At 35.6% G+C, this 24,672-nt stretch overlaps 1 protein-coding gene across 8 annotated transcripts in view; it reads left to right on the top strand.

Moving 5' to 3' along the window:
• The window catches only part of NRF1 (nuclear respiratory factor 1), a 138,867-nt gene that overhangs the window by 1,603 nt on the left and 112,592 nt on the right, over positions 1-24,672 (top strand). The window contains exon 2 of one of the 8 annotated variants that reach the window (XM_036863069.1): positions 9,507-9,614. The exons of the other annotated variants lie outside the window; for them this stretch is intronic. The gene's annotated coding sequence lies outside the window, so the exon portion shown is untranslated. The remainder of the gene's footprint in view (positions 1-9,506; positions 9,615-24,672) is intronic. 8 annotated transcript variants of the gene reach the window in all.

Here is a 24,672-nt window from a genome sequence, read left to right as displayed (position 1 = left end):
CTTTAAAAAAATTCCTTTTCCTTTGGTCTTGAACAGTAAGTTATTGAGTTGTTCCTCACTCAGGGGAGGGGGGACTTTGGAGATGCTGGGGTTTTTTCCTTCCCTTAATTCAGTAGTGGCCTGACTCCCTAGAATTGTGTTTGAAAGTTCTTGATGTGTTATTTCATAGGTAGTGAAAATGTGACTAGCTCCATCTGTGCATCCAAGTGTAATTTCCTTATTTTATGAGTGCAAAAACAAACATACAATTATCAAATGTAAATGTAATGTAGTATACTTATTCTTAACTTGGGTCCAGAATTGTGTGCAGAATTTTTTGTGGGACTTTTTTTTTTTTTTTCTGTTTAAAGCTGGGTTCTTTGTGGGACCTTTTTTTTTTTTGACAGGAGTTAGATGTGGCTTTCAACAAGGTCCATCAGAATAAGAATTACTGTTTACTATCTTTTGGTTCATCTTTATTTGAAGTCCTTTGATTTCATCTTCCTGCCTTCCTCTTCCCCCCCCACCCCCCCATCTCAAACTCAGTATACATGAAGAAAATTACTTTTTGCTTGGGAGTCTTGGTATATTCTCATTTAGGGGGGAAAAAAAAAGGTTTCTTATCCCCAAGACAGGAGTTTTCTTACCAGGTTTTAAGGAAATTCAGCAGATTTAGGGAAGTAACTATAGGAGTAGGAGATACTGAGGGCCCTTGTCCAGATACAGAGGGAATTAAAGGAGAAAAGATTTCAGGTTTCCCCCCCAATTCATGTATACTCCAGTGGAACCCAAAATTGTACGGTTTTTTGGTTTTATTAAGTCACAATTATGTATCCATCTCTAATTTTTTAGGGAGCTAGAGGCCAACTTCCCATGATTTAAATATCTGAGTTTGCATTGCCTATACATCATAGGTTCAAGCAGACTTACTTCAAGAAGTATTTTATGTGAAATGATAGAAAATGGGTGACTTTTAAGGGAAATTTAAGCTCCTTGTAGTCTGGGGTTAAATTTTTTATACCTCTTTCTGTATATGTAATAAGGCATTCAGTAAATGTTTGTTGGGGAATAATAATAACAGTATTATTGAAATTAAAATTTTTTTCACAAGTATTTGAAAAGGTATGCTGATTTTTTGGTTTCTGGAAGTTCTGTAAACTGTCAGCCTTTAGAAGCACACCCTCCAGTCTCTGGAGAACAGGAAGTTATTGCATAGGTTCAGCTTCTGTCAGATATCTTTAGGCAAGCCCAGTCCTTCATGCTGCAGTGGGCTTGTTCATCTACTCAGTGCCACTCTGAAAAGTTGGAGGGTAAAGGCTCTGTGGGTTGTTGAGTCTCAGAAGTGTCTGCTCTAACCTCAAAAGTTTTGGCATACTCTCTCTGGGGCTGTAATTAATCCAGGGAATTCGATATTTGAATTTAGACGTTTATGTATATCTATGTGTGATGCTTAATAATACATATATAAATAGTATTTGGAAAATCAGTCTTACAGGTAAATACCAATCTTTGGTTTTGTAAAAAACATTTCAGAAAATGTTTTATACTGAAGGAAATTTTCTCTCTGTTCTTTCATGTTTTCCTTGAGAGCTAAAGCTAGTGTTTTCAGCCTGAGCTTACCCAAATATAATTTTCCATGAATGCTTAGTAAAACAGCAATGAAAAAGAAACCCACTTGTTAAGTTTATTTTAGAAACATTTTATTTAGACCAAGTCCAATCAGTATTTTTTTAGGCTCTGGATACATGTTAAATTTTGAGCATTATGTATCATATAGTTCCTTCCTTATTAACTAGGGAGTGGATTATCCACTTTCTTGGCTTTTCAGCTAGTGCTTTTATCCATCAATATTTTACTAAGGAGAACAGGCTGGAAGAGAAAGTAAAGGAGGTGAAACAAATCAATTTCAGGTGTTTCCAGAAGATTATAACCACATTGAGCTATTGGAAACTTTTAATCCTGGAGCAACAAGAATGCTTTGTCTGAAGTTATTTTGATGTAATGTGGACAAAACTTAGAAAATGAACAGAATTTTTGATTGCTCAAGGAAAATAAGTGGATTATATATACCTTGGAATATATATATTTTTTCTGCAGTGCATTTCATAATTAGGCTAAAATGTTTTCAACCCCACTCAGTGCAGTTTAGTAACTGAAGCTTCAAAAAGATTTCATCACGTGGTCTTTAGTCCTAAAATGTGAACATTTATATGAACTGAAGAAAAATCAGAAATAAAACTTCATAGAGATATTCTAGTATATTTTTAAAAGGAACCCCCCCACCAAAACAAAAACAACCAAACCAAAACTAGGGGGTGGTTAAGGCAGGCCTACCACATTTGTGATCCTTGAGGTCAATTTGTATTGTATCATCAGCAGCAGTCACTTAGAAAATAAACTGACCATAGGAATCTTCTCCAGAATTCCAGACTTGGTAGCCTTCGTTATCAAACTGCTCCCGAGCCATCAGATAATTTCTGAGGAAGCCATGTCTAGTAAGGGAGGGGTGTGTGTGAGTGCGTGTGTGTGTGTGTGTGTGTGTGTGTGTGTGTGTGTGTGTGTGTGTGTTGGGGGAGAGTTGGTGGGGAGGAGAGGGGGAAAGGGTAGATGATACTGGTAAAAGAATCTAGTTTTACAGATTGGGATGATTGCTGGTATTTTGGAGGTGTAGTATTTTTAAAGGAAGCTAAAAGAGCTACTTTTGTTTGGGTCATCAGTTTGGTGGTATACAGTGTCTACTATTTGTAGTGTATTGTTTAGTATATAAGCACAGTATTTAGATTAGTTCATGTATGCTGATTTCTGTGGTTACAAATGTGAAAAGTTTGGCTGACAGTTTAAGTGGATATTTTCTTCAGAACTCTTAAATGGTGCCTGTTGGATAAACTATGCCAAGCCTTTCTCAGAATCATGAAGAATGAACTTTGTATGCATAAATATTTAGACCATTTTTAAAAAAGAGCTTATATTTTACTGTTGGTAGTTGTAAAGTCTTTACTTTTTAGAACTTGGAGAGTCTGTTGTGTTGCTGCCACTGAATGCTAATGTGGTTAGGGTGGCAGCTAAACCTGCAAAGAACAAGAGGAAGTGAGGAAATGTTCCCATGAAACATTGCTTAAAACTAAGCAGTGGACTAGAAATGGGGAGCTAGAGACTAGAGGACTTAATTAGTTTTATGTTCAAAAGAGGATGACGCGTACCCTCCACTGAGAAGTAACCTTAAGTGTGTCCTCACTCGAGTTTTGCCATTTATTCCCCAGACATTGATTAAAGATATACTATATTCCAGTCATGTTCTAGGTGCAAGAGTAACAAATAAACCATGGGCTTTGTCTATAGCGGAGAAAGATAAGAGTGCAACTAACTGTAATACAGTTTGTTGAGAACTAAAATGAAGAGTGGTGTGGGATTATAGAAGGAGGGAGGGAATTCTGGGGGAAGGGGTAAGTGATACAGGGAGAGTAAGTGAGGTTAGGGAAGACTTTTCATGTAGTGGATGCTTAAGTAGGACTTTGAAGGATGAGTAGCTGTTTTACTGATGAAAAAGAAGAGGCTAGATGAAGGGAACGATAGTCTGATTTGAGAAAGAGCAAGCAGATTTTGCTGTACTTGGGGAGTAGTGGAAAATGAAGCTGATGAGGTTGTGGCCTGATTGGGAAGAGCATGGGGGAGTTAAAGATTATAGTTGGTGGATGATGATGATGATGCCTTTAATAAGGTAGGGAATGTATAGGGAGAACAGAATTTGAGGCGGAAGGTAATAGGGTATGATGCTAGGTGTGGGAATCAAGATATGTCAAATAGGTTAGGTACCTGAAGACTTGGACTGGAGCTCAAGGGGAAAAGGGGATCTGTTAGATTTGTATTCATTGGCATAATGTCATATAGAAACTGCAAAAGAGTATAATATCAAGAGTGAGAAAACAACTAAGGCAACCTTGGGTAGCATCTATATCTGAAGGTCAAGTGGAAGAAGAGAGGCCTGTGAAAGAAGTTGAAAAACAATGGCTGAAGAGATAAGATAAATGGTATAGGGTTGAAGAAGCTGAGGATAGGGATTAATGGAATTTTAACAGAGGATTTAGCAATGTGAAATACTACAGAGCTCACTGGGATAAAACTGGATTTGGCAATTAAGAAATAAAATAAATTTTCTGAATGTGTTTATGTGTGTGTGTGTATGTATTGTTTTGCCATGAATCATGATAATTAAACACAATAGATTTTGGGAATCTTATTGAATATAGGGGTAGGGCCTTAAAACACAATTTAATAGATGACCCGTGCTTAGAAATAGGTCCTGTTACTCTCCTTCTCTCATGGGAATTACAACATAAAAACTTTGGGAGATGACTTAAATTTTAACAATTAGAGTTTATGTATTTGAGTATATATAGTATCGTATATTTGAGTTTATAATCTTTAAAGTTTATAATCTCTTTTGAAGGATTTTGAAGTTTTATGGTATTTATAGGTTAAGTGCAGGGTTTTTTAACCTGGGTTTTATAGTTCTGGGGTTCATGGATATATTTTGGCTGTGTGATCCTGAATCCTGAAATTGTTTGAAAAATACTGTATGGGCCTATATGATTTTTCTGGGGAGAGGGTCCTTAACTTTTATGAGATTCTCAAGGGGTTCTTGGCAGACAGAGAAGTCAGGGGCCTTTTTGGTAATGTTAATGATTAAGTCAAATGTTGGTTGTGCTAGTTGGCTGAAATCAGTTATCCTGACTGGGCTAGATCAAGCAAGGGAAAGAAACTTTGAGTAGGTGTCTGGGGTGAGGAACTTTGGGAAGATGTAAGGTACCTTTCGGAGATGGGAGTAGGAGCACCAGAAGGAAGGTGGGAGGAATGCCAAACCAAAGCTTAACCAGCTTCAGAATTTTGTCAAGTCATCTGAATTCCTTGCTTTTTTATATTCCAGAATTCACACTGTATATGACTATTCATGCACTCTATACAATAGGCTTTGTGCGGGGATCAAATTACTATTGTTTTAAAGAGAAAGGAGTTTTGAAAGAAAGCTAAATGGTTCATTAGACTGCACTCAAATTCATTTTTTAAAAATTTAATTTTTATTTTATATTGGAGTATAGTTGAATCATGTTGTGTTAGTTTCAGGTGTACAGCAAAGTCAAATTCATTTTTAAGGTGGTAGTTGTTTATATGCACTTTGGAAAACTTCTAAAAGACACATGTATCAATCCAGTGATCTGGGACAACACATTTATTCTCTCCTTGCTTAATTTTTCTGACCATGAAATGAAAATACCATTGGCCTGTCTTATCGGGTGTGTGTGAAATATGACAATTATGACATGTTTTGAGATCTAAAATGATATAATGGTAACAGATTGCTAGTGTTCACATTTCTTAAGCCATTGATAAAACCTGGATTTTTAAAATTATTTATTTATTTATTTATTTATTTTTGGCTGTGTTGTGTCTTCGTTGCTTTGCATGGGCTTTCTCTAGTTGCGGTGAGCGGGGGCTACTCTTCATTGCGGTGTGCGGGCTTCTCATTGCCGTGGCTTCTCTTGTTGTGGAGCATGGGCTCTAGGAGTGCGGGCTTCAGTAGTTGTGGCTCGCGGGCTCTAGAGTGCAGGCTCAGTAGTTGTGGCGCATGGGCTTAGTTGCTCCATGGCATGTGGGATCTTCCCGGACCGGGGATTGAACCCGTGTCCCCTGCATTAGCAGGTGGATTCTTAACCACTGCACCACCAGGGAAGTCCCAGAATCTGGAAATTTAAGCAAATTATTTAATAATGTTTCATACTAGAACTTATTTGATTCCTAAAATATTTCATATGAAGTTTTAGATAATTGGTCATTTTAACTTCCTTCTTGTAATCTTTGGATCTTTGAAATTACATTAGGAGACAGTTTTGTCAGCTAGGCCCCGGATTCTGGGCAGTGATCTCCAAATTTTATTGTCACCCTTACAAGTAAATTTTGAGCACACATTCTGAATCAAATTTATTTATAAATGGTATTCCTATTATTGTACTAATACATTTATGTGCATTATAAAATATGTAGAAGGTATACGTTTTAAAAGGATCAGATAAAAATGAATATTTTCAAATGTCTTGCTAATTGAGTTAATGATGGTTCAGTAATTTATGAATTTGATTTGCTTGTTTTTATAAATATATTTGCTCATAATTCATTTTTTTTCTGTAATTAATGCCAGTTGGCAACTGTATAGGTTACCCTGTAAAAGTATTGGTAAATAGAAGAATTACATGAATAAACATATTGGGTAATCTTAAGAAAATTTGTGTTATGCAGCTTGCAATTGGGCTTGTGTTTGTGGATTATGTTTACATTCACTAAATCTGTCCCTAAATAGAACTGGAGTATTTTCTTTGTTCACCTTTTTTTAGTCCTTTGTCTTTCATTAAACAATTGTGAAATAAAATTTTCAGTAATAGATCTTTTATATAAAAATAATCACAAATTAAAGAATCAACCAGGGTTTGCTACATAAAAACACCATCATAGAACGAGTCTGTTGACCCCAAACTGGCTTTAGGAACTAAGTCTAAAGAAACAATTCCGGTATCACCAATTATGTGATTGAGTGTTAAAATTTTTGTGTTTTTTCCTTAATTTTTATCTTTATATTTTTTAAGTTTTTCTACATTGAAAATGTATTATTTTTGTAGTGAAAATTTTTAGAAAGGAAACAAAAAACCCCCCAAATCAATGGTTATTTTTGGTTTATAAGCATATATGTGATTTTCATTTTCTTTCCTATAGCTTTCATTATTTTTCAGATTATTTTTAATGAAAATGCATTAACTTTCATAATTATAAAAAATAAACATAAGTATGAATAATATAATTATGGCCATAGGGAGTCAACTATCAGATTTTGGGCAGGCAAGTCACTTATCCTCACTGGGCCTTTTTCCCCATTTGAAAAATGAAGAGGACAGAAATGGTAAAGTTTCTTCTAAATAAAAATTCCTTCTAAAATTAGTTCTGAGTCTTGTGTTATGACATGGTAAACAATAAATATATTTTCTTAATGTAAAAAGGTATGTATATGTGTTTATTATAGAAAAGCAAAGAGAAGAAAATTTAATTGTAAATCAATCATACATATTTAACAATATTTCAATTATATGGTTTTAGATATTTTCCTAAGTGTACATGTATGTACTTGCATGCACACACACACACTGTGCGTGGATATACTGTATATGATAATACGAAATAATACTCTGTATACTGTCTTGAACCAAAAATGTCTAAGGGTGTTTGATTTGTCTATTTTTGCCCTGAAACATTCTTAATGGGGCAGTTATAAATCCATTTTAATGAAATATAAAAGATATTAAAGTTTCTATCCAAATACAAATTAGTCCAGGAAATGCTTACTGTCTGTTTCATGCTGTGTGTGGTTTTGCTGAGGTAAGGGTAACTTGGAGTAAGGGCGGAAGGGCTTGCCTCTGAAAGCTTACTTAGTGAAGAATGAGAGCTAAATCCTGGGTTAACCTCAGTTTCATTCACATATTAACTTGCTTTTTCTCCACTCTGCCCTCACACTTCATGAGCCAAGATTCCTATTTGTAGGATAGTTTCTAAAGCGAACAAGTTTGTCTCAGTATTATTAGTCTTTTATTTTACCCTGGGACCTTCTGAGTTGTTATATTCCCACTGAGAGCAAATTATTAGTAGCAGCAATCATATAATACAGGAGTGTTAAAAATGCTTGTTTGTTGTTTTTAAAGCATTATCTGTGGGGAGTCCAAAAGATTTTATGTACGTAAAATATAAATATATTTATAAATATAAAACGCTATGTAGTCTAGTTCATCCTCTGCCTCAATGAAGTATGTGATATATATAATTCTAGTTTTATGTAAAGAATACTGGCTCTTTCTCAAAGATTTTGTGCAGTAGATTCTCTTTAGAAAAGTTAGTAATATAATCCAATTTTCTTGCCTACTCATTTAGTTCTGTCTTTCATCTTTCTGGTAGCTAGTTTGTTTGTTTATATAAAATGGAAACAAATCTAGGGTAAATATTTCCTTAGTTATCACAATTAATATCTAAAGTAGTCTAGTCATTTTTCATCTAAGTATAATGCAAAGCCTGCGGAGGTATGTGTTGGAAGAAAAAAAGTCTGATTTGTTTATTCTCTTCTCTTCTACTTTGAAAATTAGAATCTTTTCCAGGAGAAAAACTTTATCATTTATACTTGACAATTAAGATGCTTAAGTCAGTATTTTTCAGACATAGGGGGAGGTGGACAACCTGGGAATAAAAAGTACAAACTTTTTGCCTCAAACTTTTTTTTCAGTTTTTGTGTTTGAAAGATGTGAGAGCAGTCACTAATCCTAACTTGAGAATCCACCAAGATGGATTGTTTTCATTCTGAAGAAATCCATTTTGTAGCTGAATGAGTGGTATATATCTAATGTCCTTTAAATAGGTAATCTTTGGTTAGTATTAATTTAGGGCCTTTGGTAAGGTAGTGATTCTTGTGTTTTAGGCTAGCACAATTTTGAAATTATCTTTTTTTAAAGAATAATGATTATTTTATAACAATAATTGTTTTCCCTTAAAGATAAAAGAATATGCAGCTGTTCCATGTAAATATGTATACTCAGATTTGGCCTGCCAACAGAGTTTAAGAACTCTATATACAGTGGCCTAATTGACACCTCTCAGATGCCTCAGATGCACTTCATCCCAAAATGAGATTCCCTTTTCAAACTTGGCCCTGTTCCATTCTTTCTTACCTCAGTGAAGGGTATCAGTGTTTCATCTGTTTTCTCAGAACAGAAACCTTGGCCTTTCCATATTGTCAAATCCTGTTTAACTTTCTAAATAAGCTCAAATTATCCTCTTCATTTCCACCATTATCACTTTTGTCTGAGTTGCTATTGTTTCTTTTCTGGACTGTTGCAATAACCTATCACTGGTCCACCTGCATCCACTCTGGCTGAGCACTAATCCATTCTCCTCATTGCAGGCAGAATTAATTGATCTTTTCTAAATACTCAAGTTTGATCATGTCCCACATTTAGGATGAAGACAAAGCTTTTCAATGTGCCTGTACCTACCTTTTGGACTCATTTTGTATCAAACATGCTGCCCTAACCATTAGACCTTTCCTATTGTTCCTTCTGCCTGGAAAGCTTTTTCCTCTCTTTTATCTGGTAAAATCTTGTAAATTTTATTCAAGTCTCTACTCAAGCATCATTTCCTCAGGGAAGGTTTACCACATTTCCCTTATTTTTGTACTTTTTCTTCACCATTTATGTCTATACATGTCATTTTACATTTGTTGGTATATTACTTGATATATGTCTGTCCCTCCCACTAGACTGTAAGCTTTATGAAAGTAGACATCATGTTTGTGTCCATCACCAAGCACAGTGCCTGACACATAACTAGCTAATAGTCAGTATTTATTTGAATACATGATAGTAGAAACCTTGCAAAATTCACTTGTAATATTTTATCTTATTACTAGGTTTTTGTGGTAGCATCTAATATTTTATAATTTTTAGGAACTTGGGAATGGGAAGAGATTCTAAGTCATCTAAGCCAGCTCAACTCCCCAAAGTTACATGGTCATCAGTCTTCTTGAACACATCCAGTGAAAAGAAATCATTTTGGTGGGTACTAACTACTGAAACTTGGTTTGGTCTTTAATACTTTTTTAGATGGTTAGAAAGTTTAATTTCAACTGAAGTTTCTCCCTGTAATTTTTACCTACTGGTCTCACTTTTGCTCTTTAGGACTTCCAAAAATAAGTATAGTTTTTTGTTTTTGTTTTTTAAATAAAGTCCTTTCAGTCATCTCTATTTTAGTTTAAATATCCCGAGATCCTTAAACCTTCTTGGAAAGGTAATGAGATATGCTGGAAGGATAGAGTTTGGGGGCTATGTTAGTTTCCTAGGCCTTCTACAACAAGTTACCGTAAACTTGGTGCCTTAAAACAACAGAAATTTATTCTCTCTTAATTCTGAAGGCCAAACGTCAGGAATCAGGTGTTTGTAGGACCACAATCGCTCTGGAGGCACTAAGAAAGAATCTGTTGTTTGCCTCTTACAGCTTTTGGTGGCTGCCGGCATTCCTTGACTTGTAGCTACATCACTGCAGTCTCTGCCTTCATGGGCACACTGTCTCCTACTCTTCTGTCGGTAATCTCTGTTGGCCTCACTCTCATAAGAACACTTGTCATTGGATTTAGTACCAACCTGGATAATCCCAGATGATCTCCTCATCTCAAAATCTTTAATTTAGTTACATCTGAAGGAACCTTTTTTCCGAATAAGATAACATTCATAGTTTCCAGGAGTTAGGATGTGGACATATCTTTTTGGGAGCCACCATTCAACCAACTAAAGGGGCTCTTGGGTTTAAATCCTGATAATGCTACCTCCTAGCATTTTGCAACCTTGAGCATGTTACTTAATCTCTCTGAGCCTGAATCTCCTTAATTTTAAGACAAGGACAATAATACTTGTATCTTTGATATGAGGAGATTTAAGGAAAATTCAGGTGAAGTACTTGACACATGGTAACTAACTCTACATGTTGCCTTCCATATTATCAAACTACCCTGACCCTACTGCACTTTGTCAGGGCCCCTAGATATCAAGCGTGGCCTAGAACCCAGCACAAGTGCAACTGGTCTGATAAGTACAAACTACAGTGGGTCCATTTTTTTCTGTTTTTTTTGGGGCAGTGTATAGCCACTATGATTAATATAGTCCAAGTGTGAATTATGTTTATTTGTAGCCACATCATAAGATTGCCTCATTAAATTTAGAATTGATTAAAACCCCATTTCTTTTTCATTGGTGTAACTATTAAACTTCTATTGTGTAGTTAGGTGTTTAGAACCAAGTGTACATTTTCACGTTACACTGTATGTTATAAGCGTTACATTATCAAATCATAGTGCCTAGTGCATAATGGGAGCAAAATTTATGCTGAATTTAATGTTGCTGCATGGTTTAAAGGAATCTTTTTTTTTTTTTGGCTGCGGTGCGTGGCTTGTGGGATCTTAGTTCCCTGACCAGGGATCGAACCCAGGCCCCCAGCAGTGGAAGCGCAGAGTCCTAACCACTGGACCGCTAGGGAATTCCCTAAAGGAATCTTTAAACTTATCTACTTTGGTGTTGTTCAGAGAACATTTCTTAAAACAAATGCTGGGGTGAATATAAAAAGGAAGAGAGTTACCATTGAAGTAGCAACTGTATCAGTTATGTTGGGCAGATGGATGGCATCACTAGATACTCTTTCAGGTAGGTAATCAATGGCTGATCACTTCCAGGTTGATGGATGGGTTGCTTTTGATACTTCCATCAGGTATATGAGATATGTGTCCATTGCTTATTTAACAAATATGCATTTAATGATTTCCATATCTACTAGTATTTGGAATTTGCATTTGAGATAAAAGACTGGAGAAATGGATGATGTAGAAATGATGGTGTTTTTAAAATAGTTATTTTAGAGTATTACATGCACATTGTTAAATGATCAAACAATATAAAAGGAATTCAATGAAAAGTGAGTTTCCCATAGTTTCCCACCCCCAAAACAACTACCACTATCAGTTTTCTTGTGTAATCTTCAAGGTAGGGTAAGCAAAAGTGTGTGTGTGTGTCCTTTTTACAAAACACAAATGATTGCTTTTGTGCATATGGTCTTCTAGAAAGTGTTTTTTTTGTTTGTTTTTGAATGCCATGTTTTGTATCCTGACCCTCAGCACCAGTGTAGGATTTCTAGTTTTTTTGCCCTATTGTTGAGAGACAGGGAACCAAATTTCATAGCTTTCTATTAGTGATTTGATTGTGTGGGATGCATTTCCAAGAGAGTTGTATATTATATAGTTCTTTGTGAAAGAATTCTCTTTATAGGTTGTTTATACCAGGGAAATAAAACCAGTTTTAATTCAGACTACTTATTTAGAAAATGACTGAAGAAAAACTCATCAAATTGGTTTAAAACATTATTCTGGTGTTGCTTGAGGCCTTTTCATGCTTGCTAAGTGAATTACTCGTTTTGATTATATTGACAGCAAGGCGAAATAAATTATTTCAAGAGCCAGGTAGGTAATATAGGTCTAGTTTAAAAAGAACTAGAAAATTCAAGAATAGAGGGCTATGGTAGCCATAACATTCTACCTTAGGTTATTATCTGTGGGTTTTTTTTTTTCCCCTCTTTTGTTAAAGTGTAAGCCAATATTTCTCTTTTTTTTTAATTATTATTTTATATTGGAGTATAGGGCGTGATTTACAATGCTATGCTAGTTTCAGGTGTATAGCAAAGTGATTTAGTTATACATATATCTATTCTTTTTCAGAGTCTTTTCCCATATAGGTTATTACAGAGTACTGAGTAGAGTTCCCTGTGCTATATGGTAGGTCCTTGTCGATTATCTATTTTATATACAGTGTGCACCTTTCCCCTTTGGTAACCATAAGTTTGTTTTCTAAGTCTGTGAGTCTGTTTATCTTTTGTAAATAAGTTCATTTGTATCATTTTTTAGATTCCACATAGAAGTGATTATCAAATGATACTTGTCTTTCTCTGTCTAACTTACTTCACTTAGTATGATAATCTCTGGGTCCATCCATGTTGCTGCAGATGGCATTATTTCATTCTTTTTTATAGCTGAGTAATATTCCTGTATGTATATACCACATCTTCTTTATCCATTCAGCTGTTGATGGGCAGTCTACCTTGGGTTATTATATGTGGGGGTTTTTTTCCTCCTTTTTGTTACAGTGTAAGCCAGTGCTTCTTTTTTTTTTTAATATTTATTTATTTATTTAGGCTCTGCCATGTCTTAATTGCAGCACATGGGATCTTTTAGTTGTGGCACGTGGACTTCTTAGTTGCGGCCTGCATGCGGGATCTAGTTCCACGACCAGGGATCGAACCCGGGCCCCCTGCATTGGGAGTGCAGAGTCTTACCCACTGACCACCAGGGAAGTCCCAGGCCAGTGGTTCTTAATCTTTGGTTTCAGGACCCTTCTTAATAGTCATTGAGGACTCAAGAGCTTTTGTTTATGTGGGTTATAACTTTTGATACTTACTGTATTAGGAATTAAAACTGAGAAATTTAAAAAATGTTTATTAATTTTAAAATAATATACCCACTACATGATAAAGTAAATGAAACATTTTAATTTAAAATAACTATATTGTCCAAAACAAAAACAATTTAGTGAGAAGAGTGACATTGTTTTACAGTTTTTGCAAATCTCTTTAGTGTCTGGCTTGATAGAAGACAGCTGGATACTCCTATCTGCTTTTGCACTCAGTCTGCTGCAGTATGTTACAGCTTTGGTTAAAGTATAAGAAGATCTGTTTGGAAAAGGGAAGAGTATTTTAAGAACCTTTTCAGATTACTGTGGATGATATTCTTTGATATTACATGAAAACTCAGCAGTGTTAATTTCTTAAAGGTGAATTGCAATGTGGAATCTGAAACCATATCTGTGCTTTGTTATGTTAAAATCTGTTGGTTTATCATACACTTTGAATGGATCTTTTAATCCATGCATGATTTTGTAACATCATACATTGGTCATTTGGAAAATATTAGTTTACTGAGTTATGCAGATCTTCTAAATGTTGACACAAAAATCACATTCATTAACACTACCACTGATCTCATCAGAAAAGACTTTTAAGTAATGGAAGTCTGTCAAGCTCACTGTGGCAGATACAAGTTTTCCAAAATTCTAATTATCACTTGAAATACCCAATTTTATCATTGACAACAAATGCTCTCAGTTGTTTTCCTTGAAGTGAGAGGCTCACTTTGTTAATTTTTGAGAAAATGACTATCAGTTACCCAGGTCTGAATAGCCATATAATTTGTCAGCTACTCTTTCAAGTAAAAATGGTATTCCTTGGGGAAAAATGTGGGTAATTCAGTTTGCAACTCAAAGCATGGTTTATGTGCTTTTTGAAATAGCCATCACACTTCCCGAATGCAGAAGTGCTGTATGTATACTTTCCATTTGATTACACAGAATAGTAAAAAGACATGAATTCAAGGGTGAAGATTTAATAAAATTAATAATTTTTACTCTTTCATCAGCACATTCTTAAATTATGAAATTGACTCTTTCCTTTTACTGTGAGTACATGAAGGTGAAGAATATAATGATGACTAGTACAGTTTGGTGCCATTGCCTTTAATTGTGCTAAGATGCCAGTAGTTTTACCCTACCATTGCTTTTGCATTCTAAGTGCAAATATAAGTACAGTGAAAAAAGGCAAAGAATGTCTTAGTTATTATGAAAATAGTTTTGACCTCACTGATCCCTTGAAGAAATCACAGGGATTCCCAGGGTTATAAGGTTCACTTTGAGAACTGCTGCTGTAAGCTATTTGAGGGTTAAACTAATCACCCCACAGGTCCCCCTTCAGTTTCTGATCCAGGATTTTTCACAGAAAAGGTGCTCAAAATATATTTGTTTTATGAATGTGATTTGATGACATTTAAACAGGACAAAACTTGGTGAGTAAAATTATGTAGCAGCCTACATGCATCCAAGCAATCTTGATCAGGCAGCTTTCCCACAGACATTGGTGAGAATAAGTTGAGCTAATGGAATGTGGATGATAATATACTTGGTAAATGCAAATGATGAAATAACTACAAATAAGGTGGTGTTGAAATTAGGACTAACTGATTTCAGGAATGCACAGGAAAAGGATACACATGTACAAGTTCCTACACAGCCAACAATTTCAGCCTTGTTAGGTTTCTGTTAATGAGTCCTCTACTTTTTGGGTCCTTTAACTTGTAGCGGTCTAAGAGAGGATCCTCAAGTAAGATGGATTTTATCTGAAAAGCAAACATCTCATTTAAATTTCAGTAGGTTGTGGGTTGTGCTTAATCTAGTAAAGTCTTTTCAAAAAGAGTTACTGACAGTGAATGTTAAAAACAAATCACTGTTTTTGAAGAATAGTGACTAAAAGTCCTGGGTCTATATAAACTGCAGACCCAGGTAGTCATTTTCCTCTTTAAGGAAACCTGTCCTATTAATACCCTACTATGTATTTTTGGGGCAAGAAATTGGGTGATAAATTGGTGTGATATACCCTCTTTTAGTGTGTAAACCTCAGTTCATCTAGCTACATTTTGATAATCTCAAATTTTGTTAAATAGTACTCCTCCTCCTCTTGTTTTCAAGTGATTGGTTTGTTACAGTCTATTTCTAGTTTAGGGCTAGGATGTAGGAATGGGCAGTAAATTGGGGGTGGAAATGAGAAGGAACAGTATTAGTTCTAAACCATCCCAGGCCTTCCTCTACCCTCACCACCAATCCCAACTTTTAAAAAACTTTTTACTCCTATTTCAAGTAAAGATTGTAAGAGATAAGTTAAGGCATTTCTAACAATCAAAACCACACACTTTTTTTGTTTCATGTTAAAAGTTACTGAGTCTACTTTAAGAAGTTCCTTCAAACATCTTGTGAATTTACCTTTTGTCCTTGAAGGTCATTGCTTCAGTTTACAATGGATACTCCCAAAAAGTTGGTTAGGTAGGCATTACCTAAACTTTGGTCATCATCATACCTATGTAACAGCGTGAGAGGATTCAGCTAGTACAGGGGTGTGTTACTATGTGAGAGCCACTTACTTGTGCTTCATGTCATAGGTGCCATGTCCTGGTTAGAAACCATTTAAAATCAAACTGGAAAATATCAGTCACCTTTTAAGGATGTCGTAAAAATAAGGTTATTTTTACGACATCCTTAAAAGACTAAATACTGTTTTAAAACTGACCAAAGTAAAAAGTCTGCTTTCAAACAGAGTTGTAAGTGGAAATGTAAAATAAGGTCAAATTAAAAATAATTTATCTGTTACATTTCCTGAACAGATTTAATTTTGAGCTCTGTGTGCAAGGCACAGATTGGAATGGTTGCTGCAGATATTTTATGGAATATAGGTTTCAGATTGTTATTTGCTTGTAAATGTACACATGAAAACCCACTTTCAGGACTCCTACTTTAAATTTTTCAAAGAATTTTATCCTTTATGGAAGATATATTTGTGTCTATTATTCCTCTAGTACCACATCCTAGTTAAGTAGTTTGAGGAGATTAGGGTTAAGTACTACTACTTTGGTATGACTTCTGTAGCTGCCACCTTTAAAAATTTGTTAAATACTTCAGGCATGAATAAGGATATAGAACAATATAATGAATACCGTGTATCTTCTACCCAACTTAAAAAAAAATCAGATAATAATGCCTCCTGGGCATTCCTTCCTCATCCTTTCCCTTCCCAGCTGTGACCATTATTCTGAATTTGATGTTTACCTTTCCCCTGCATTAAAAAACAAAAACAAAAACAGAAAAACTATACCTTTATGTGTTGTATCCATAGGAAAGATATCATATTGTTTTGTATGTTTTTAAACTTATATGAGATTAATCTTTATTGATGCATGTAGTTATAGTTTACTCATTTTACATGCTATATAATATTTGATTTAATGGAGTGTGAAAGTAATATATGATCTTTGTAGAGAATTTTGAAAATAAAAGAAAGTATGAAGATGAAAAAATTTGTAGCTCTGCCATCCAGAGATACCACAGTTAATTTTTTTTCCTTTGATTTCCCCCCCTCCCACTTAAGTTTATGTATTTTCTGGGTACCTTTTAATATGAACGGGACACAGTTTTATGGATTACATAAAATTGCAAAATAGCCACATAAGGGCTGTAATCGTATTTTAGTTGAAAAAGAAAAGAAAATGAGCTTTCCATATTAGGTATTCTACATATACCAGGTATTCCACATATACCTAGTAAATTTACTATCTATATCAAATATTGATGGCATATTTCTTAGTATGGAAACACTGTGTAAGTGACATCTGGGAAGAGTTAGGTAGTATTGTTTAACATGTTTTTAAACTTATCTGAGAGATTTTTCTAGTAAACAAAATTATCAGATGAGTGATGCTTATCTCTTTAAACATTAAGTACTTTTTTGGTTTTAACTTTCTGATTAAAAATGAAAAAGATGAAATATTTAGGTACACATCTAATATATGTACAAGATCTATATGAGGAAAACTACAAAGCTCAGATGGAAGAAATCAAAGAAGAACTAAAAATACATATTCCATATTCATGGATAGGAAGACTCAATTGTGTTAAGATGTCAGTTCTTCCCAACTTAATCTGCAGATTCAATGCAGTCCCAATTAAGATCCCAGCAAGTTATTTTATGGTTATCAACAAACTGCTTCTAAAGTTTATATGGAGAGGCAAAAGACCCAGAATAGCTAATACAGTATTAAAGAAAACAAAGTTAGAGGACTGACACTACTTGACTTCAAGACTCACTATAAAGCTACAGTAATCAAGGCAGTGTGGTATTGGTAAAAGAATAGACAAACAGATCAGTGAAACAGAATAGAGAGCCCAGAAATAGATCCCCATAAATATAGTCAGCTGATCTTTGACAAAGGAGCAAAGGCAATACAATGGAGCAAAGATAGTCTCTTCAACAAATGGTGCTGGAACACCTGGGTATCTACCGGCCAAAAAATGAATGTAGACACAGACTTCATACCCTTTATAAAAATTAACTCAAAATGGATCACAGACCTAAGTGTAAGACGTAAAACTATAAAACTCCTAGAAGATAACATAGGAGAAAACTTAGATGACCTTGAGTATGGTGATGACTTTTTAGATACAACACCAAAGGCATGATCCATGAAAGAAAGAATTCATAACTGGTACCTCCATACGATGGGGTATTATTTAGCACTAAAAAGAAATGAGCTATCAAGCCATGAAAAGACATGGAGGAATCTTAAATGCATATTACTAAATGAAAGAAGCCAACCAGAAAAGGCTACATAGTGTATGATTCCAGCTTTATGAAGTTCTGGGAAAGGCAAAACTGTGGAGATAGTGAAAGGATCAGTGGTTGTCAGGGTTTGGGAGAAGGGAGAGAGGGAGCACGGGGTTTGGGGGGCAGTAAAACCATTCTGTATGATACTCAAATGGAGGGTACGTCATAATACACCTGTCAAAACCCATAGACTGTATAACATAAAGAGTGGACTCTAATGTAAACTATGGCCTTTAGTTAATATTGGTTCATCAACTGTAACAAATTTACCACTCTAAAGCAGGATGTTAATAGGAGAGGGAGAAGTGGTGAAGGGGTTATATGGGAACTCACTGTACTTTCTGCTTCAGCTTTCTATAAACCTAAAACTGCTCTAAAAATAAAATATATTAATGGGAAAAATACATATGTCAAACACCAATGTTCCATGGTAGAGGTGGGGGACAGGGATTTTCAGGTGTAGTCAGGAACTCCTCCAAACTAAATCATCATAGCCTGTAGTTAGATAATGCTGAATAGCTTTATAGTTATATAATGTTATGGTATATATATTTTATAATTTACATATAAATGTAAAAATATAATTTATATATAATATACATAATGTATAGTTAATAATAGTTATATACTGTTGAATACATTTGAATGTATAGGATGCATGGTGGTGGGGAAAGACTGAAGAAATCGGGGGTGGGTCAACTTCATCTAATGAAGAGACAGTGTTGCTGGTGGAGCTGTCCTAACACTGCCCCTGGTGAGAGAAATGCCTATGACTTTTCCTTCTTCACTTTAAATAATAATTTGATGGAGCTAATGTTTGCCAGCAGTAGCCTATGATGACACTTGTCTCAAATTTTGTGTCATGCTGTTCCTGTTCCCCTCCTCCCAGTGGAATGGTATGCTAATAAAGGTCTAACTAAAAGTGCACAGGAGTTCAGAGGCACTTAGGTCAAAAGAAATTCCAGTACTGTTCAGTAATCAGTGCGTTCCACCATGACGTTTATTTGCCAAGAAAAGATAAAATTATAATCAGTACATAGTATTTTGGTTTAAACGGCACACAAATAGTCATTGTAGGCTTCTTTTTCATTTTTTTAAGACTTCATTTTTTAAGGGCAGTTTTAGATTTACAACAAATTGAGAGGGAGGTACAGAGATTTCCTGTATACCCCCTTTCCCTCACACATCATAGTCTCACCCATTATCAACATCACTGACCAGAATGGTGCATTTTTTACAAAGGATAAACCTACATTAACGCATCGTAATCACCCAAAGCCTGTAGTTTACTTCAGGGTTTACTCTTGGTGGTGTATATTTCTGTGGATTTGGACAAATATATTAATATAATGACATATCCATCATTATATCACAAGGAGTATTGGCACTGCCCTAGAAGTCCTCTGTGCTCTGCCTATTCATTTCCCCCATCTCCACCCCCAATCCTGGCAATCACTGCTTTTTCTTGTCTCCATAGTTTTGCCCTTTCCAGAATGTCATATAGTTGGAATCAGAGTATGTAGCCTTTTCATTTTCATATTGGCTTCTTTCACTTAGTAATATGCATTTAAGGTTCCTCCCTGTCTTTTCATGGCTTGATAGCTCATTTCCTTTTAGTGCTGAATTATATTCCATTGTATGGATATACCACATTTTGTTTATCCATTCACCTATTGAAGGACATCTTGATTGCTTCCAAGTTTTGGCAGTTATGAATAAAGCTGGTATAAACATTTGTGTGCAGGTTTTTGCACGTACATAAGTTTTCAGCTCATTTGGCTAAATACCAAGGAGTGTGTTGGATCATATAGTAAGAGTATGTTTAGTTTTGTAAGAAACTGCCAAACTGGCTTCCAAAGTGACTGACATATGTATTTTTACATTGCTTATGCTTTTTCAAAAGCACATTTGTCAGGTATGTAAAGGAATGAATGCCTGTCCTATGATAGGATGATGCCCTTACAAGCAATTGAGGTCTTAGGGCTGGTTGTCCCTTCATAAATAATACCAGCTGTTTGTACTTTGTTTGTTCTTGTCTGCTTTTTCTTTCATTTATTTGTTTTATTTGCTCTCCCTTATTGTTCTTACTCTCTTTATTCTTCCTTACTGCTTCTCCTTGCTTTGGCCTGGGGAATGAGAGAGCTATGCTTGTTAGAATAGTGTACTGATTTTTTTTTATTTATTTATGTATTTTAACATCTTTATTGGAGTATAATTGCTTTACATTGTTGTGTTAGTTGCTGCTATATAACAAAGTGAATCTGCTATATGTATACATATATCCCCATATCCCCTCACTCTTGCGCCTCCCTCCCTCCCTATCCCACCCCTCTAGGTGGTCACAAAGCACCGAGCTGATCTCCCTGTGCTATGTGGCTGCTTCCCACTAGCTAGCTATTTTACATTTGGTAGTTAGTGTACTGATTTAAAAGGCAAATAAGGGCTTCCCTGGTGGCGCAGTGGTTGAGAATCTGCCTGCCAATGCAGGGGACACGGGTTTGAGCCCTGGTCTGGGAAGATCCCACATGCCACGGAGCAACTGGGCCCGTGAGCCACAACTACTGAGCCTGTGCGTCTGGAGCCTGTGCTCTGCAACAAGAGAGGCCGCGATAGTGAGAGGCCCGCGCACCGCGATGAAGAGTGGCCCCCACTTGCTGCAACTAGAGAAAGCCCTCACACAGAAACGAAGACCCAACACAGCCATAAATAAATAAATAAATAAATAAGTTTATTAAAAAAAAAAAAAAAAAAAAAGGCAAATAAGACAAAACTAAAACCCTTTCCCAGGGTCTCTTGGCTATGTTATGGATGGTTACGATTGCAGCATTTAGTAAAGTTGTTGCATGATTAGCTTCACTGTACAGATCTTCCAAGATGGGATTAGAGGAGCAGTACATTAATAAAACCTTCTTTGCTTTATAATTTAAAAATAAGGAAACTGATTTAAAATGGTTTAAGTCTATGCTAGCAGAAGAGTTTTGTTTTTTTCCCTACATTTCTCTAGGAAGACCTTTCAGTTTCTGCTGTTACAGTTCTCAAAGAGGACAAAACCTTTAGTTAAAGCTTGTTTTATAGTATCTATGTAATTCTGTTTGTGTGTACATTTGTACATACCCCAAACTGCAGCAGAATTACGTGTCAATAGATTATATTCTCTCAGTAGATGAAGGTCAGGAACTGTATCACATCTTCTTTGGGGTATGTATCCAGTTCACCTGACAGTCTTCCTGATACACATTTGTGGACCCCGTGGTTCAAAATCTCCTGGTGCAAAATCTTAGAGTTGTTTTGTTTTGTTTTTTTGCTCCCTTACTTTCTGCATGCTGGCTTGTTAGTATATGTGTAAAGCCCACCTCTCCCATGCCCCCAAGTGGTTGTCTTTGCTTTGCATGAAGATACCTATTGATGGGAGAGCTCACTGCTTCCTGGCAACCTGCTCTGTTTTCACACCCCTGTTAGAAGAATGATCTATATTGGCCACAGTTCTGCCCTGTCTACCCTAACTTCTTGGCTATTTGTTCTTATTGGGACACATGATATTTATAATTCCTCATAATAATTCTTTAATATTTAATAAGAGGTCATTTTCCTAAAGCCCTTTCTTCTCTAGGTTTAGACATATATATTTTTTCCCAACTATTCCTTATAATATTGGCTTTTTCACAGTCCCAATGAAATATAATCTATGTCTTTAAAAAGTACAATGACAACAGGAAATGTCTAGTTCTGAAGTTTGGTCTTGAGGTAATATAAATGCTCCCAAAATGACAATTTAAAAACATAATCCCGGCTTCCCTGGTGGCGCAGTGGTTGAGAATCTGCCTGCTAATGCAGGGGACACGGGTTCGAGCCCTGGTCTGGGAAGATCCCACATGCCGCGGAGCGACTAGGCCCGTGAGCCACAACTACTGAGCCTGCGCGTCTGGAGCCTGTGCTCCGCAACAAGAGAGGCCACGGTAGTGAGAGGCCCGCGCACCGCAATGAAGAGTGGCCCCCGCTTGCCGCATCTAGAGAAAGCCCTCGCACAGAAACGAAGACCCAATCAATCAATCAATCAATCAATCAATAAATCTAAAAAAAAAAAAATAAAAAAAAAATAAATAAATAAAAACATAATCCCAAAAAGAATATAATTCCTGACTTAGAGACAGTGGTGAATATTGAGTAGTAAGGGAAGGGAGGGTAAAGTGCAGGTAGAGTATCCTTTCACACCCATATTAAAATTACTGTTCATTTTCTTCTAATCAACAGATAAGAAAGAATAAAAAATAAAACATTTTACTCAAAAAAAAAAAATGTGTAGTGCCAAGCACTAAATACAAGTGTGATCAGGTTGATGCTTTCATTATCCATATTTTACATATGATGCTTGTCATGGTGCTTATTTCCATACTAAATTTAGTGTGAACCAGCACCCCTTGAGTTTTTGTTTGTTTGTTTTGTTTTGTTTTTTCTTGTGATGACACAGTCTTCACCATCCTATGTTCTTCTGCAATGGGTTTTTTTAAGCCAAAGTTCAAAATATTATGTTTATGTTTATTAAAATTTATCCTATGATATTTTGCTCATTATTTTAGGCTGCTTGAGTTTTTTGGAATTTGATTTTACCCTCCAAGGGCAGACTTCATTATCCCTTGCATCTCTAGTTATCAACCTATTTGATTAACATATCTTTTCTGTCTCTTTTCAGTTTCCAAAACAATGTCCCTCCATTGTTGCCCTTTTTTCCACTTGTTTTTCTCAGTGGCAGATGCCAGCTTGTGTTACTTTGATGGATATGTATAGCTAAACACAAACCTCAGACAATAGAAAAATATGTACAGTTGCAGAGCCACTAGGGAGCTGTAGTGTGCTTGAATCATGTTGAACATCGAGAAGCTTTATATCTATTTTTCTTCTTTTTTTTTTTTTGGACATTTAGTAATTTTGATTATTCATTCTTTTGGTATTTTGGAGCCAGTTCTTTTGTGTTTTCAGCTTTCTCTAAACTTTTCTGTATGTATTTGAAAAGTTTGCAGGCCCCAAGGACTGTGTCTATAATGCCTCGTATATAAAATAACCCTGGAGCCTGTCTGTAAGGCAGAGATCTTAATAGGAGACTAATTCTTGGGCCTCAGTTTCCCAACTGCACGATGGAAGACTTGCATTAATCAGGGAGTTTCCACTTGTGCTCTGTGGAGTCCTGAGTCTCAGAGGGTATTGCAGGAGGTGAGGGGGATGAACGCCTATAGCTGTCAGCATTCCCCAGCTCCTTCAATAAGAAGTGTTCCACTTTTATCTTACATTTTGAGGTTCTACATAGGATTCTTTTTAAAGAAAGAGTACCCAGAGGACATTGGGCAGCGTTGATGGTCTATATATGAGTCTCTCTGATTCCATGAGCTTAGAGGTCACCCTCAGATTTTTCATTCGGTGAAGGGGTAGAGGGGCTTATCATGCTATTTGTCTTTTCTTTCCCAGATCTGGGATTAACCACCCCTCCAGTCCCCTCATTATAAAAGTAACTACATGCTTATTGTTTTAAAGGGAGAAAAAAAATCTGTAAAACAAGAAGTCTTCATAATTCCATTATGCACAGAAGAAAAGCATTCTTAACAGTTTCAGTATACCGTTCTAGATTCTTTTGTTTTTCCATAGCCATATCTGTAATTTATTTATTTGTTTGTTTGTTTATTTTAATGAGACCACACTTATTCTAGCAGATTTTATAACCTGGGGTGTTTTGTTTTGTTGTTTATTTTCCCAGTTTACAGCTGTATATTGTGGACATTTTCTGTGTCAGTACACATCAGTCTACTTCATCCTTTAATACTCATGTAATATTTCTCTGACTAATGATTTGTAACTATGCTAAGTCAGTCTGAATATTCCTTGTTGCACAACACATGGAATCTATTCTAAGTATGAACCCACTTTTATTTACATATTACTACTGGCATACACATTTTTTTCAGTAGTTTACTCTTTATTCACTCTTTTTGGGAGTTATGATATTTGTTGATTTTTCCAGTTGCTTCTCTTTCCTCTGGTTTGATTACACATCAAGACCTCAGAAGTATTATCCCAGTCAAGCTACAGATGCAGATAACCCTTTTCAGTAGCTCTAATTTAATGTCCCCTTTTAATAGTTACAAGACTATTCTTAAGAACAGAATCTTGGCAGACAGAATTATACTTTTATTCCAGTATATTACTACTGATGAGAAAGGCAGTTGACTTGTTTTGACCCAAGTGAGCTTAGTTCTAAGCGCCAGGAAGGTGGATGACAAGCAGCTTTTGGTGGTTTGACAGCTAGCTAGCTGCAGGACGTCTTTTGTGGTCAGGACTAAGCGGCTGCTGATAAATATTTGTGGTAAATTACATTTGATGGTCCCTTTTCCCCTTCTGATTTTAGAATTTTATCAACAATCACGTTGAGAGATTGGTAGTGAGAAAAATGTTTTTTATTCTTATAGGATGATTATTATTTTTTCTTTGTGTAGTGCTCTGTAATTTTTCAAATAACTTATTCTAAATGGATGCAACATTTCCATAGTCATGGAAAAATTTTGGTGATTTTTTTTTTTTTTTGAACAGGAAATATAGTGTAAATGTTATTTAAGCAGCTTATATTTCATTAGAAACTTAGGATAGCATTTCTTCCTCCCCCTTTTAAGTTTAGGGAAATCTTGTACAGGTTAAACAAATTCAGAAATGGAAATGTTATTCCCAGTTTTAAGTGAGTCATTTTAATTTTATATTCAACCACTTTGTAAATTTTATTCTTGAAACATGTGCTTTTTTTACTTTTCTCTAACTTCCTTTCCTTGTCAGGATTCTAAG

This window comes from Balaenoptera musculus, chromosome 9 (assembly GCF_009873245.2).
Source record: "Balaenoptera musculus isolate JJ_BM4_2016_0621 chromosome 9, mBalMus1.pri.v3, whole genome shotgun sequence".
Classification (NCBI taxonomy): Eukaryota; Metazoa; Chordata; class Mammalia; order Artiodactyla; family Balaenopteridae; genus Balaenoptera; species Balaenoptera musculus.
The sequence above is the reverse complement of the archived record's forward strand: the minus strand, read 5'-3'. Positions and strand labels throughout refer to the sequence as shown.